Raw genomic sequence first — 16,766 nt, forward strand, 5'->3', positions numbered from 1 at the left:
AACTCCAGCAGCATTGTCCATGTATCCTTTGTTGACCCTGCACATGTTATGAAGTTAATGTCTCCATCCAACCCAGTCTCACGTCAGTTCGTGATGGCATTACGAAATTAAATCTATTAGAACGTGAAACCATTACGTTATTGTGAAGATTTACGTGTTGGGGTCACGTTTTTTATACTAATGTATTTCAATGAGAAGCATCTTACGTAATCACAGCACAAAACTTTCTGCCACTCGGCTGCAGCAGAGAAGCTGGATACAGCTTTGATATTATTGGTATTTTTAGCCCAATAATCACTGTTTTAATCAACATTTATTCACCAGATCCTATCACGGTTTATATGTATTTCTTTTAATGTTATTATTTTGGTCTATTTCGGCCAGGGAAGCTGGATTGCTTTGTTGTTTATTGATATTTTTAAAACTATAACGCTACATCTTTCAACATGTATTTAGCTGTTATCAAGGTATGCATGTCTTTATTTTAATAATATTATTTCGGTCTTATTACCGGTGAAATATTACAGTAAATAAGACAGAGCAGTAGGCTACGATATGAGAAAGATAGCATGATTATTGGGCTAAAAATACCAATAATATCAAAGCTGTATCCAGCTTCTCTGCTGCAGCCGAGTGGCAGAAAGTTTTGTGCTGTGATTACGTAAGATGCTTCTCATTGAAATACATTAGTATAAAAAACGTGACCCCAACACGTAAATCTTCACAATAACGTAATGGTATCACGTTCTAATAGATTTAATTTCGTAATGCCATCACGAACTGACGTGAGACTGGGTTGCTCCATCATGTGTCATTGTATTAACTGAAGCAGTCAAACAGATTCAGGCACACTACAGAACTTGCTCAATCTTCCATTTTATACCTTCTCCATTTAACTGACACAAACAAGCTTAATTCACACAGAATAAACCAATGTAAAATGCCGCTTCTCCACAACCGACATCAATATTAGATCTTATTAGATTATCTTGTATAATAAATAAATAAATAAAAAACTGAAATACAATTCATAAAATGAAATACATACTAGATACAAATAGACTTAAAGACGAGAGGAAAACTTGATTCATTATTAAATACTGAGTGAAGTAGGCAAAAGTAACCCTCCCCTTACAGCATTAAACAGTATACCATTACATTTCAAATTTTGAATTGTTACCTGCGGAATTTTGTGTTTTCCTCGACATAAATTATGATGTTTTCACCATAAATTTGTGCCTGAAAATGTATCAGAATGCAGGAAATGAAGTTTTTGACGCTCAAAATTTCCTGGGGGAGGACCCACAGACCCCCGCTTCATATGTGTCACCCCTAAGGCCAATTCTGAGCCAGGAAAAAACCTTGGTATGGAACAATTTCTCCAACACGGACGCCTAACGTTAGCTAGTAAGGACATAACATTAGCACGTTATCAGCTGCGTTGTCGAGGTTACCATGATGTCACATTAACATCACCTGCTAGTCAATATCAACTTATGTGTAAGAGACACTGAACAATCCCCACTAGGGTAATTGGGTAAGTTGCAAATGTTTTCACATGTTCAAGTGTTCAACAAGTTAACAACATATACAGTAACATTTAAGTTTCCTTTTTTTGTCATGCATTCTGAAGGTCACAAAGCGGTGAAGAGCATCTGGCTGTTAAACAGAATTACAACTTATCTTTTGTTTTGTCTAAGAGCAAATTTATGATTTTTTTTGTTTGTTGAAAGATTACATTGTGTGCTGTAACTGCCCCTGCACGCTTATGCTATGTACACACGTGGCCGGCTATTTTCATAAACGAACATTTCAACCTCTCCAAATAACATCGCGCACAGCTGTCAGTTTTCAGAAAAGTGTTCGTTTACACGTACCTGTGTATATATGCCGTCAATGCAGCCAAGAGCATGCCAAACCTGTAGGTGGCAGTGTAACGAGAAGCTCAAGCCCACGTTAGCCAATCAGAATCCTGAAAATAGCAACAACAGCAACGAATCACTTCCTCTTTCTCTCTCTTGGCTGCCTAAACGTCCGTTTGTCTCAGTTTACATGCAAACGCGCAAACGAAGATTTCAAAAATCTCCACCCTGGCCGGAGTTTTTAGAAAGACTCTGTTTCAGAGGCGAATTCTCCGTTTGCGTGTAAACAAAGGGCACAAATGAAGGGAAATGTCACCGTTTCTAAAAATAACCATGTACGTGTAAACAGGGTCTTAGAGCTTTATAGCCTTGAGGATGGGACTGTGGGCAGATTTTCTACTTAAAGGGATACGCCACCATTTGTTGAAATAGGGCTTATCACGGTCTCCCCTAGCTGTAGATAGGTGGACCAACACATTTTTTGTGCATTCATTGTTTTAGTCAACACTGGCAGCGCCGCCGCTAGTTAGCTTAGCGTAGTGAATGGAATCCTGTGTTGCCGGTTAGCATGTTGGGAGTAAAAGTGAGCCAACAAAAGACAAAAAAACAATCGAATTACTTGCACTGAGACAAAAACTGCATTGGCCCACCTATCTACAGCCAGAGTGGACTGTGATAAGCCCTATTTCAACAAACGGTGGCGTATTCCTTTAAGCTGTTATAGAAAGTTGCCAAAATATTTGTGGTACAATTAATATAAGAATTCTGCACCTCTTTCCACGCGTGGACCCCTCGACCCCGGGACAGCTACGACCGCAAATAGAATCTAATTCTGTGGGAAACACTGAAGTTGTATGCTCCCGCTGTCCGTCCTGTCCAGTGGTTCTTTTAACCTGCTTTTAATATCTGACTTTCTTTTGAACAGCTTTTATATAACCAAACTTGTTTTTTAAAGAAGGTTTTTAAGTGTGTTATTCACACCAGCGGTCCCCTTGTGCCCATGCACCTTGCAGCGCCCGTCCTGGGCCAAACCTAACCCAAACGATACAGTGTCCCTTACTGTAAACTCAACTGTTTAAAAAAAAAAAAAAAAAAAAAAACTCAATTTGAAAAACTAATTTGTTTCTACCTCTGTCAAACTTTTAAAGGAGCTCTAAGCGATGTTGGGTGATGTCACTTCTTGTGACAAAACGGAGCTTAGCTCGCCCCTTTCTCCTCCTCCTCATCCCAAACCCCTCCCCTCCCTACTGCGCACTAACCCCCCAAACCCCACCCCCAACTCCTTCTTGTCGGTTATTGGCTGGAACACTGTTTGTTATGTTTGGTGGTGCAGGGTTAGAGATTGTGCAATAGTTATATGGTGTTTTACTGTAGGGTGAGGGAAATATATGTTTTGTGCAATATGTTTTTACCACAGGATGATGTTGTTGTGACTGGTACAGTTGGTGCTGTATTGTTTGTTCATGTTTTCTTTGCAACGGTCAAGGCATTGATTTATGTGTGCAGCTGAGTCCAAAACAAATTTCCCTAAGGGGACATGAAGGTATATCGTATCGTATGAATCAATGCAACATACTGTACCACAGCATTTATAGCCTAAGCTAGTTTACAATGACGGTCCAGCTGGGACTTTAAAATACCTATGCATTTCCAGATTAGTTTTAATAGCTTTCTTTACACAAAGGACAAACTTTACGTCATCCCCATCTGCTGTATATATGAACACTGTAAAGTGTTTTACAGTACCTGTTTCCATGACTACAAAGTGTCTCTGGTTCAGCCAATAGTACTGTCAGACTGCGGCACAACTTCCTCATTAATCACAATACACAATGCACCTGCAGGTCAGGGTAGTTTATTTTCCGGGGTTTTACAGGCCAAATTTAAAATGCTGCTCATGGGTCTGCTTCAAGGCTGACAATGCTGTACTGCGTATTTCATGGCTGGATTATGACTAGAAGTTTCTACAAGTAGTTGTCCTTTAACAACAAGACACACTGTTTAATTTCATCAGCGGCCTAACAGTTAGCAAATGCAAGCATGCCTGAGATGGGGGGTGGAGGATGGACAATGGGCATTAAACAAGGCATCTGTTGTTTTCTTGGTAGTTTCCCCTTCTTACTTCCTTCAATTCCCAAAATGTACAGACCAAATTCAAATTGCTGCTCATGGGTCTGCTTCACTGCTGTCATTTCTGAACTCAGTGATTCATGGCTGGAATAGGCAAAGAGTTCTCTACAATACTATACACTAAGTGAAAAGTTATTATGATTCATCCAGAGTGGGACATACATGTCTGTACCAGATTTCATGCCAATCCATCCAATAGTTGTCAAGATATTTCACACAAAAGCTTATGATGGCACAAGAAGAAAAGTCAGGGGATCACCAAAGTTGATAGGATACATCCTCTGGGGACCATGAATGTCAAAATGTTGAAACATTTCACTGGATCAGAAAAATCTCTGTCCTGCTCGTGGCTACAGGGAAAGTCACTGGATAACCAAAGTCATTCGGCTCCATCCTTTGGACACCATGAATGTCTCAACAAGATTTCATGGAAATCCTGGCAAAAATTGAGACATGTTACTTAAAACCAATATTGTCAACCTTATCTTGGTGCTAATAGAAATGCCAAGGACCCACTAATGTCAGCAGCGGCCTCCATGAATATCTACACAGAATTAAATGGAAATCCATAAAACAGTTTTAAATATGCATTTGTAATAGCCTAACAGTGTATCTTACTGGCAGTCAATAGGGGTTATGTCAGAACATGTCCATCCCAAAGTGGCGACGGCAGAGCCGAGTGTATCTACATAAATATGGCCACATCCAATGCGGCACTAACAAACAGCACTAATAGCACTTGTAGAAGCTTTTTCCTATTGGTGTGAAAAGTGAAATTCTATTACCATCTGGTTGAAAACATAGTACTGGGGCAGTCTATGCCCATTACAACAGCTACATGCAGTCAATCTAGAGGCCTGCACACCTTGAATAGTTGAATAATTTAGCTATTCCAAAATTAGCTATATTCAAGATGGCAGAAATCTTTTCAATCAAATTTTGTAAAATCAACACAATGGCACAACACAAGAGGTTGCCCCTTTGTCATCTCCACCTCATGCTGCTTCATGTGCTAACTGCAATGTTGATGACATTGAACAATCACCCCTAGATGCCCTTATAGTGCCCATATCGGCTCTGATCCAATCAGGACATCCCTATGTATTTTTAAAACAAAAAGTAAAGCCTGTAAGCAAAAAAAACAAACCAATAGGATACTCAGCAACATATAAGCAACAAATAAGTAACTCAAATAACATTGTTCATGTTCAAAAGGGGTAGAAAGACATTGAGAACGTTTCTTGTCCTACCCCCTCTTAATTTTTTATACATTATTCATAGTTTATAAAAATTCAATTTGCATCCATCAGTGTCATTTGCATCCATCTCTTGTTCTAGCCAGTTCCAGTCTGCCCAGTAAAGTAATCAGCCGTTTTATTAGGCAGGCTAATCCAGGCCTTTGGGCCCCACTGCCACTGTGGGGAATTTATGGGATGGGACAAAGTAGGCACTGACCCAATAATGGTCTTCTGCTTGGCTGTAGATTAGAGAGCAAACATCAACTTGCCCCACAGGCAACAGATAGTACTGCTCATTTACCCCTCACCTCTATGGCAATGAAGCAACTATATTGTCTGCTCAGCTGTTTATTATCTTCTCTCCATCCTCTTTTATGATTCCACAAAAACAAAATGACAAGACAAGATAGCAACAGAGAGTGATAGAAGTGCAGGTACTCTGAGTCTCAACCACTACATACTCTACTTCTACTTGAACTACAGCTGAAAGTACAAGAAGACCATTACTGCCCAGTTTTCCAGGCATTTATAAAAATTTGTTGTTTGAATAAATATTAATTACAAGATTGTTATGAGGAAGTAAGTCCATGCAGTGTGAGCGTAGATAAGAATATCTATCACAAACTGGCAAAAGAAAACAGGAAGATGATGATATAAAGCAGAAGCTAAGCTTTAGTCAAAGTCACTGTCATCAGATAAAAAGCATAGATTGCGTGTAGGGGAGGTAACTAAAGATTCTTTCTATTATCTTTAACAAATCTGTTGATTATTTTTCCAATGAATCCATCAGGGTACAAAATGTTTTAAAACAGTGAATGCAAATATCCATCATAGTTCCCCAGAGACCAAGGTGAAGTCTTCAATTTTCTTGTTTTGTCGGATCAACAGTCAGAACCAGAGATTTAGAAGGTAGCTTACAATGATAGAAAAGCAGAAAATCCTCACATGTGACAGGCTGGATCAAGAAACTTATTTGGCATAACTGATTTAAAGGATTAATCAATTAAAATAGGTTATTGTCTGTTAATGAACTAATCAACTCATCATTTCAGCTCTAATTGTAATAATAGATTCATTAATAGAGGCCCAGTGGCCTGTTGTTGCCCAAGGGCCCCTAAATAATCTGTCCAGGTGTAGACCTATTTTGTATTTTATTGTTTTTTATTTTGTCCGAACATGATTCGTAATCATATGCTTGGCATATTCTATAATTATGCATTAGACAAAGTCGTTAAAGCTTTTTGAATGTGGTAGGATGAGTAGGCAAACTAGCAACATAAACCGTAAACAGAAGAGATCATATCATTCTTGAAGATGAGTTTGACATGTGGTTGATGTTTTTTTCAAGAAAGGCCAAATGCTGACATGTTATGTGTAACATGCTCTGTGTTGGATAAAGTTATTACAAAAACAATGTGTTCAAATGGTCACCTATAGCCGGAATGCTCATACTGCCCCTTTATTCCAAACCTGGAGTTAGTTAACATATTTGACATCAATACACTTCAGATAGGTACTTTTGTATTTCAATTTTATAACCATTCATTTCCTGTTTCCTTTCACAATTTCTTTCTAACTAGGTCATCACACCAGATCTGTTGATCTTCTATACTGTCAGTTCTACAGAACTAACCTTGGCCAGTTTTCAATCAGGTACAGAGCTTCAGTTGTATGGAACTTTATCTTTTCTTAATGGAGTACAGCACCATGTAAATTTAGTTATGATACAGTGTATGAACGCAGTGTAAATGTTACTGTAATAATAGGTTTTTTTCTTCCTTGTTTTTTATCTGTAGTGCCCCTTCTCTGGTATGTAATTAGTATTCTTCTCTTTCCTTTAAATATATTAAAAAAAATTGTAAATTGGTGGCAAGCATGTACAGGTTTTTTTTCCATCCCATCTGTGCATTTTCTTATGTTACTGTATATTTCTTCTTTTTTTAAATGTTTATTTCATATGCACAATTAAAAGACACAAAGACATAAAAAGTGAAATAACACACAGACACACGTGTATGTGTCTGACTGCAGACGTAGAGACACACAGTCAGACATGCATCAGCCCCCACTGCCCTACATCTCACAGATTCCATCACCTTTGCTGCCTCCTGTTGGTGGTGAAACCAACTGGAAGAAATGACCTAGAGAGCCAGCCAATAGGGGGCTTCGGATTTCAGACCATGTAGACGTAGTCTGAAAGGCAACTTGTTCAAGAGGGGCCATCCATGGTGCGTGTGTGAGATGAGACCTAGAAAGCAGTAGGCGAAGCCTGGTGCTCTCTGACCGTCTGCACCGCCTGAAGCTGCACTGAGCCTCAGCAGCACCTCTGCTGATGCTACCTCCTTCCAAGGAATCATGGAGGTTATGAAGGTGCTAGTCTCGCTTCCTCCACAGCGCTGCGGAGTCTACTTACACAGCATTCCGGGAAGGGGGATAATTAGGCTCTGGCTTATTGGTATTTCCTTAAACCAATCACAATTGTCATGGCCGGCGTTAAGCGCCGGACAGAGCCATGGTGCCTCTGCAAAATAGCCTTGGGAAGAAACTTGTTTTGTTTGAACGGGGTCAGCCCTATGGTTCCCATAGCCCTATGTTCCCACATTTCTAAGATTTTTCTTAAAATTGGGCCCTATGTTCCCACAGCCCTATGTTCCCACATTTCTAAGATTTTTCTTAAAATTAGGCCCTATGTTCCCACATTTCTAAGATTTTTCTTAAAATTGGGCCCTATGTTCCCACATTTCTAAGATTTTTCTTAAAATTAGACCCTATGTTCCCATAGCCCTATGTTCCCACATTTCTAAGATTTTTCTTAAAATTAGGCCCTATGTTCCCACAGCCCAATGTTCCCACATTTCTAAGATTTTTCTTAAAATTAGGCCCTATGTTCCCATAGCCCTATGTTCCCACATTTCTAAGATTTTTCTTAAAATTAGACCCTATGTTCCCATAGCCCTATATTCCCACATTTCTAAGATTTTTCTTAAAATTAGGCCCTATGTTCCCATAGCCCTATGTTCCCACATTTCTAAGATTTTTCTTAAAATTAGACCCTATGTTCCCATAGCCCTATGTTCCCACATTTCTAAGATTTTTCTTAAAATTAGGCCCTATGTTCTCACAGCCCAATGTTCCCACATTTCTAAGATTTTTCTTAAAATTAGGCCCTATGTTCCTATAGCCCTATGTTCCCACATTTCTAAGATTTTTCTTAAAATTAGACCCTATGTTCCCATAGCCCTATGTTCCCACATTTCTAAGATTTTTCTTAAAATTAGGCCCCAAATGTCAATCAGTGTTAACCAAAACCTAAGATGATGTCCTCAAAATGTTTTGTTTTGACCGCAACTCAAAGATATTCAGATTACTTTAAAAGAGGAAACTCGAAAATATCCACAAGCTAGAATCAGAGAATTTAGAATTTGATTTTCCTTAAAAAGCCAAAAGGTCATTAAAAAAAGAATGAGTACAGACTAAAGTGCACGTAGAGCGCGGTTGGAAACTCTGATCTGAAAGGGTACAAGGTTCATCCGTCTCCGCAGGCTAAATGTGAAGAGAGGATGTGGTCTTAATCATATTTTCAGGAACTTGCCTCCACTCTCGTACCTTTATTTCAGAGGACAGATATGACAGCAGTGTTACCGTAACCGTCCTATTAAAAGTGATGTTTCTATATCTGTTCAGTGACTGACAAGTGGTGCACAGGACCATGTATTCTGCATTGTTCTTGCTATTCATCTCTACCACATATACACCTCATCGTTGCACACTTTTCCATACATGAGCTCTCTCTCTATTTCTTTGCTCGTTGTGTTGCTGGTGCTGTGCTAGATGAGCTTAAGTCAGTCTAAATTAGGCTTTAATAAGGAGCACAGTAGAGCTGAAACTATATTTATATTTATTAATATGGTCTGTATATTATGTAAAAGAAATGTAAGATGATGTCTTCAAATGTGTTGTTTTGTCCAACGCTCAAATATATTCAGTTTATTGTCATAAGTTAAGAAACTAGAACATATTCACATTCAAGAAGCTGGCATCAGAAAATTCTCCCTGTTTTGTTTATTGACAATAAATCAATAAATCAACATGGTTAATGTTGCTCGGGAAAGGGAAGTTTGGGGTCCCCTGCTGGAGCTGCTCCCCCCGCAACCCGACACCGGATAAGCAGACGAAGATGGATGGATGGATAAATCAAACATTATCAATAATCAAAATAATTGGTGATTCATTTAATAGTTGACAACTAAAAATTACTTTAGAAAAGAGCTTTTGGGAATTTTATGGATATAGATTAAACCAAATTAAGATGACGAAAGTACCCGCACTGCCTTGCTGTAGCTTTTTGTATGCTAACAAATTATTCATTGTTTGCATTTGTTTAAATCCCAAAGGTTTCAATATTTAGTAGCAAGTGGTGCAATGTATTTGACAAATGGACTTTGGCTCTCTTTAACATCATTCCAATCTATTTCATATTTTGTTTCATTATTTGGAATCCAGAGTGGGGTGAAAATTTCAGTCACAGAGTTGCTCGATGTGTTGCTCCCTTCACTCATTCTGTGGCTGTAATAAACATTTATTTAACAGTTCTTAAAGAAGTGACCGTTTGCCGTGCTATATTTTTACATATAAGGGGAAAGTCTTAATTTTTTAAATAGAACGAAATATAAGATTAAGCCCCATTCTCCACCCCAATCACTTTCATACAGTCCCTTAGTGGTTTGTTAAATCATTTCAGCACCGCTGAATGAGGCTGATGAAACAGTTTTGAACCCCACTGGTTGTACTGCAACAGGCATGGGTAGCCGACTTGGCGGATAAAACGATGCAAAGACTAATATGCCAACAGATAGTAAGGCTATAGCATGGTATGTTAACCCATGATACAGTAGGTGCCATTGAGATTTCATGGCTGAAAAGTTGCATAACTTAATTGCCACTTATGTGCACGATGCTGCATGTGGCATATTTGTGAGTCCTGTATCCTGCTCTGCCCCCCCATCTGTTTTCTGTGAACTGGGTCAGACAATCTCGTCATTTAAACTGCATTAGTTCTGCACAATGCTTATCACCACGGCGACCAGTGGCAGCTTACGGTAGCCTTTATCACCACTCCTGTCTGCCGGCTGGACCTCAACAAGCTAATATCTGGAAAGGGACAGTGACTTAGTCTCCTAACCAGAACCATGCCACCTCTCTGACCTGTCCTGAAGACATCTGAGATACATTTCCTATTACTATTTTGGAAATACGCGTATTCACTTGAGAGGACAGAGTTGATACTACGATCATTTCTGTCTGTTGAATGTTGAGCTAAAACCATGAGACAGCTAGCTTAGCTGTGGGAACACAGGGCTCAGCAGAAAGACTGGAAGTACTATTATTAGGCCATTATTAGGCTTTTATTATTATCTGAAAGAAACATCACAAATTAAAGAGAACTCCCTGTGAAATCACAATGCTGTCATTATGAAAATCTCATGTTGCATAATATGTACAGCCTGAGATTTTTACATGGTGCATCACACAAATCAGTGTAATATTATAATACACCTTTGTTGACGGATTAAATCGCGCATGGAGGTGTCAGTGATAAGCTTGTTGCAGCTGTGGTGAGGTGTAACCGAAAACGAAATGAAGAGGAAGTTCAACCGTTGACAGGACTAATATGTCTCTTGCGGTTTGACAGGAAATGCTGAGTCGATGTTGACAGCCCACAAAGACACACTTTATGGTCTTTTCAATAGTGACTTTAGTGTAGTATACAGGTGGCTCACTTTTGTGAAACAAGCCTGCATATTCACACATAACAAAAGTGTAACGTTATGGTTTTACTTCAAACTGAAAAGGAAGCAATGTTCATTGTACCCAAGCCTACTTATAACTAGAGATGCACCGATAGACCGGCAGGTGACCTGAATTGGCCGGTTTTTACGTGCTCGGCCATGACCGGCGTCCGGCAGGTCAGTCTGACATATGCCGATTTCATGGTCAATGCTACAATTAACTGACAACATAAGTTATACGAGTTACAGTTCTCAAGGACGCACGCACACACAGACGCGACAGCACGGCCTCTTTTTCCTTTCTCTCAACTTTTCCGCCGTGTGTGGTGCGCACCCGCTCGCGGTGTGAAGCGCGTGTCCGCGCTATTCTCACACATGTAGGGAACCTCTAACCTGACTCCGCCAGATGGATCGCTTTGCATTTGCTCGGCATATCCATCTGGGAACTTTCCGTTGGAGAACTTTTGGGAAGGGGTGAAAATACTGGTTAGCTGATTGGATAAACCATCTGTCTATCACCTATGTTGGTGATAGACGGGCCAAATCAACCAATCAGATCCACGAAGCGTATGAAAATACAACCACAAGCCCCTGCTGCTGCAGGCAAAGCATAGCTCGTTAGCTCAGCAAGCAAGCAACATGTCGGGGAAAGGATATTTGCCGTTTGTGTAATGAGAATTTAGGAATAAAAGGCACCATTTTAGGTTCCCGGACCGCTGTCTGAAAATACTGGTTAGCTGATTGGATAAACCATCTGTCTATCACCACCTAACCCACCTCAAAACCAACGCTGATTGGCCCGGTCATTTGGCTAACGGCTCCAAATTTTCTCTACCTCAAGATGCCAGACTGATATGCGAGTGGAAAACTGGAGCTCGCGAGATCAGGACGGTCTCAAGAGGCTAGGGAACCTCGTGAATTAACCTGCAACATGTCAGCTGTTTGGAAATTCTTCAGCGTGTGTGCAGAAGATAACAAAATTGCAATATGCAACACCTGCAAGGAAAAAGTAGGGCGTGGAGGGACAACACCAAAAACCAAAATCACATTTTTTTTGTTGGATATTGGATGTGAAAAGAAGGAAATGGTTCTAACATTGCACTTTAGATGTGTGTGAATTTCCCACACCAGAAGTAATTTATATAGTTCTATTTTATAGAACAAAAAAATGTTCTATGTTCTGTGCAAAATGTTCTATTAAAGGAAAGATAGAAAATTAATATTTGTGTGTGCTGTAAAGTGGTTACCGAAACCCTGTGCCGTTCATTAACAACCGGTATCTAACGGACGGAATGACAATGCAGATTTTGGTGCCTCATTTTGTTGCCACTTAAATGCCTGCAGCACCGTTGAGTACTCGGAAACAGATGTTACAGGCAACAGAAGCATCACTGCACGTGACGCTAGTTAACATGACCCTGGACAGCAGGTAACGTTAGCCTAAAGTTACCTAGGAGCTGGATTAAACACGGTTAAAATGCTGTCAGCCAAACGGTCTAGTGTGTGGCTGTATTTCACTTGAAAGGATTCCGACATCGGGACGTACAACAGTCTGCAGCTAAAGACACAGAGCAGACTAACTGCACTTTGTTGTTGAATTCAGTTTCAGAATAAAGGTGTCTTTGCGAGACACCATGGCCACTGCTGCTTTTGGAGTCGTCGGAGAAACAACACTGACGGGAATTAATGGTCCCGTTCTATTTAAAAGTATCATTTTAGCACCGGTATCAGAACAAAAACCCAAGTAATAATACATAGAACCGAGTTCAGTTAAACTGAAATGTTTCCTCATATTTGGTCTCATTTTGTCACATTTTACAGAGTTGGTCAACACACACACACACACACACACACACACACACACACACACACAGCAGACAAATGGCAGCTCATGGTAGCCTTTATCACCACTCCTGTCTGCCAGCTGGACCTCAACAAGCTAATATCTGGAAAGGGACAGTGACTTATGGCGTTTTTCCATTACCTGCTCGACTCGCCTCGACTCTACTCGCCTTTTTTGGTTTTCCATTACAAAAAAAAAAGTGATTTTAGTATCACCTCCGTCGAGGTTCCAAGCGAGCTGAGACGATACCAAAAGGTGACGTGAAAACTTGCAGACTACTGATTGGTCGGAGAGAACCGTCACTAATCACTGCGTCATCATTGCTAGCCACAGACAGGGCTGTCCTGAACAAACCCGCCATTTTTAAATATTTCAGCCAACAGTGTTTTATTTTTTTTTGCTGCCTCCAGCTTCTTTTGAAACAAAATGTTTCTTGCAGAGAGTAAAAAACAACACACCTTCGACGTTCTGTGTGCGTGTGTGTGTGTGTCGCGTTAGGTCACGGCAGTTTTCTGCGGCATCGCTACGACGACCAGCCACGCTCGCCTCACCCCCAATTTCCACCGGCTGCGTAACGGCTCCGGAACAGCGGCGGAATCATTAAGTTTCCATTAAAGTCAATGCGGTCCGCAGCCCTCCGCAGCAGTTCAGCACACGGCAGATAGTGCGGAAACAAAATAAAACATCCGGTTAATTTTCAAAATAAAATACACAGTGCTCACGGCGGATCATATTTCCCTGCACTACACCTTGAAAACACAGCACAGAGTTGTTTCCCCTCTACTCCTCTGGACGGAAACTAACTGTTGTTGGTTTTGTGGTTCTATTCTATGTGAATTCGCGAGAACTTTGTGGGTCCTCGTGACTACAGCTGTCAGTCATGGACGGCAGAGCACGCAGCAGACACACAGCGGAGCCGGTCCGCAGCCGTTCTGCATCCAGTGGAAATCCGGAGTCAGGCATGAGACGATACTAGCTCTGCAATGGAGGACGTTGGCACCGCGGCCGAGTCGAGTCGAGTAGAGCTGGCCCAAGCAGTGGGAAAGCGTCATTAGTCTCCTAACCAGAACCATGCTGTCTCTCTGACCTGCCCTGAAGACATCTGGAGATACATTTCCTAAAGGGATACGCCACCGTTTGTTGAAATAGGGCTTATCACGGTCTCCCCTAGCTGTAGATAGGTGGGCCAACGCATTTTTTGTGCATGCATTGTTTTGGTCCGGTGCAACACCGGCAGCGCCACCACTAGTTAGCTTAGCGTAGTGAATGGAATCCTATGTTGCCGGTTAGCATGTTTTGAGTAAAAGTGAGCCAACAAAAGACAAAGAAAACAACCTAATTACTTGCACTGAGACAAAAAATGCGTTGGCCCACCTATCTACAGCCAGGGGAGACCGTGATAAGCCCTATTTCAACAAACGGTGGCGTATTCCTTTAAAGGAATAGTTCACTATTTTGGAAATACGATTATTTACTTGAGAGGAGAGAGTTGATATTAGGCAATGATCATTTCTGTCTGTTGAATGTTGAGCTAAAGCAATGAGACAGCTAGCTTAGCTCAGCATAAAGACTGGAAGTACTATTATTAGGCTATTATTATTATTATTATCTGAAAGAAACATCACAAATTAAAGAGCATGTGTCTAAATGGGATCTAAGTTTATCTTAACTAATATGGGAAATACCATATAGGCTCTCTCTATAGAGGGTATTAATAAATTACACATCTCACAACTTGATTATAAATCAATTTTTTTATTAGATCTAACTCCTTCCAAACGCATATGAGTCAGACGCTCGCAGTTTGGGAATTCCCCCGATGTTCTGTGATGCATATCTGCTGTCTCCTGCATCACATCATGAGGCCCATCAAGCATGCTCAGTCAGTCTCCCCGAGGCGCAGGTGTGAGGCGTATTATGGGAAGGAACGCGCGAACGCGACAGACGACACACACAGACGGCACCACAAATGTCGGTCCTGGCTTGTAGCGGTTTTGCACGTGCATTTCATGAAGCTGATGTAACACAGACACATTGCGCCATTGCTTCGAAAAGACCCACGATTGTTTTTTTTTTTTTTTGTGTGTGTGTGTGGGCTTTGGGTGTGAATTTAACTGTCTAATGGAATAATAAAAAAATAATAAAAAAAATGCATGATCACATGATTAGGGATCGGTTTGAGGGAAACCCAGCAGTGGTCCATCCCTGTATGGGAACCCTTATTGGCTTCACTGGCATACATGGAGGAATGCGTTAGCACACAGCTGTGGCTATAGGTAATCGATTTGAGCCATTAACAAATCAAAGGCACGTGGCACGGACACTGTGTGATTTGGGAATAATGTCTGTGATTTGCGTTAATTTCGCCATTATTCTGTTCTGAATTTACTTAACAATACAACTGCAAAGAACGAAGGAGTCATCACTTTCTTCTAATAATCATGACCTAGCCTATTGAAGCGTTGTTTTGAATTATAGCTAGACTGCGGTGTGTTTGTTACATTCCAGTATTTGGAACAGCACAGTGTTGTATGACAGAGCATAGCCATGGATTAGAGAAAGCTCCATGTGAGGGATTAATGCAACCAGATGCTGTTGATGAACAAGCACTTTGTTCGCTTTAGCCCATCAAGTGTTATAGATATACGGAGAAATGATACAGAGAGGCAGCGTTTCTGTCACCAAATGTTCACCCATGATTGGTATAGCTAAAGATGTTGCAGATTGCAGAGTGAATGTATTTTTAGGCAACCGTTTCAGCGTTGGACATGTGAATACATGGATGGATACCCACGCTGCTGATGCTGAGCACTATAGCCGCACCACGGAGCGCATCCTTCAGTTTAAAAATCACATGAAATGACGAGGCTTACCTTGAAATAGTTACACGTGTATTAGTCCGTTCTTCTCACATAACGTTCTGTCATTCGTGACGTGTCTTGTGGGGAAAAAGGTTACAAAAGTGGTAGAAATAATTGCAACGCTGTACAGTGGTTAGCGCCCTTCTTTTAGGGAGCGAAGGAGTTGTAACCGCGGTGTAAGCCCTTCCGTATGGAGGGTGATTGGTGCCACCAGAGAAGATGAGCTTTTAGCTTCAGAACAGAAAAATAAATATGAGAAAACAAATAAATGCATATTATTGTTTGCATGGAGAGGCTATGGAAGACATCAAGGGACATGGAAATTGAAATAGAGCATTTCTTTATTTAATATAATTGTACATTAAAAGCAGGACCTCACGTGGCTGGGTTGGTCAGTGGGTAGAGCAGGCGCACGTATACTTAGGTTTATGCCTTGGTCCAGGGTTCGAGTCCGACCTGTGACGATTTCCTGCATGTCTTCCCCCTCCTATCAATTAAAGGCAGAAAAGCCCCCCAAAAACAGGACCTCATAAATTGGTTTACAAATCAATTCATTATTAAATGGAGGCACTATTTTTAGTTTTCCAAACTAAACTTTAAAACAGTAAATAAATAAATACATAAAAACACACTAATGAACTCTTAAATTAAAAAAGAGAATTAAAAAATCAATTTGAAAATGCCGTTTTCAGCTTTTAATATGGCATTTAAAACTCATTTTCATATCCATTTCCTTGCTGTCCATCCTTATTCAATTTGGAATTCAATTTGCAAAGTCATTTCACCTCCGCATTTAACCTTTTCGTGACACTTGGGGGGCCTTGTGCCATCCATCCATCCATCCATCTTCGTCCGCTTATCCGGTGTCGGGTCGCGGGGGGAGCAGCTCCAGCAGGGGACCCCAAACTTCCCTTTCCCGAGCAACATTAACCAGCTCCGACTGGGGATCCCGAGCGTTCCCAGGCCAGGTTGGAGATATAATCCCTCCACCTAGTCCTGGGTCTTCCCGAGGCCTCCTCCCAGCTGGACGTGCCTGGAACACC

At 40.8% G+C, this 16,766-nt stretch overlaps 1 protein-coding gene across 2 annotated transcripts in view; it reads right to left on the reverse strand.

Annotated features, from left to right (window-relative positions):
• Positions 1-15,882, reverse strand: part of slco4a1 (solute carrier organic anion transporter family, member 4A1) — a 39,011-nt gene extending 23,129 nt beyond the window's left edge. For both annotated transcript variants that reach the window (XM_028583660.1, XM_028583659.1), the window contains exon 1: positions 15,736-15,882. The gene's annotated coding sequence lies outside the window, so the exon portion shown is untranslated. The remainder of the gene's footprint in view (positions 1-15,735) is intronic.
• Positions 15,883-16,766: the final 884 nt, after the last annotated feature.

The sequence above is a fragment of the Perca flavescens genome, chromosome 7 (assembly GCF_004354835.1).
Source record: "Perca flavescens isolate YP-PL-M2 chromosome 7, PFLA_1.0, whole genome shotgun sequence".
Classification (NCBI taxonomy): Eukaryota; Metazoa; Chordata; class Actinopteri; order Perciformes; family Percidae; genus Perca; species Perca flavescens.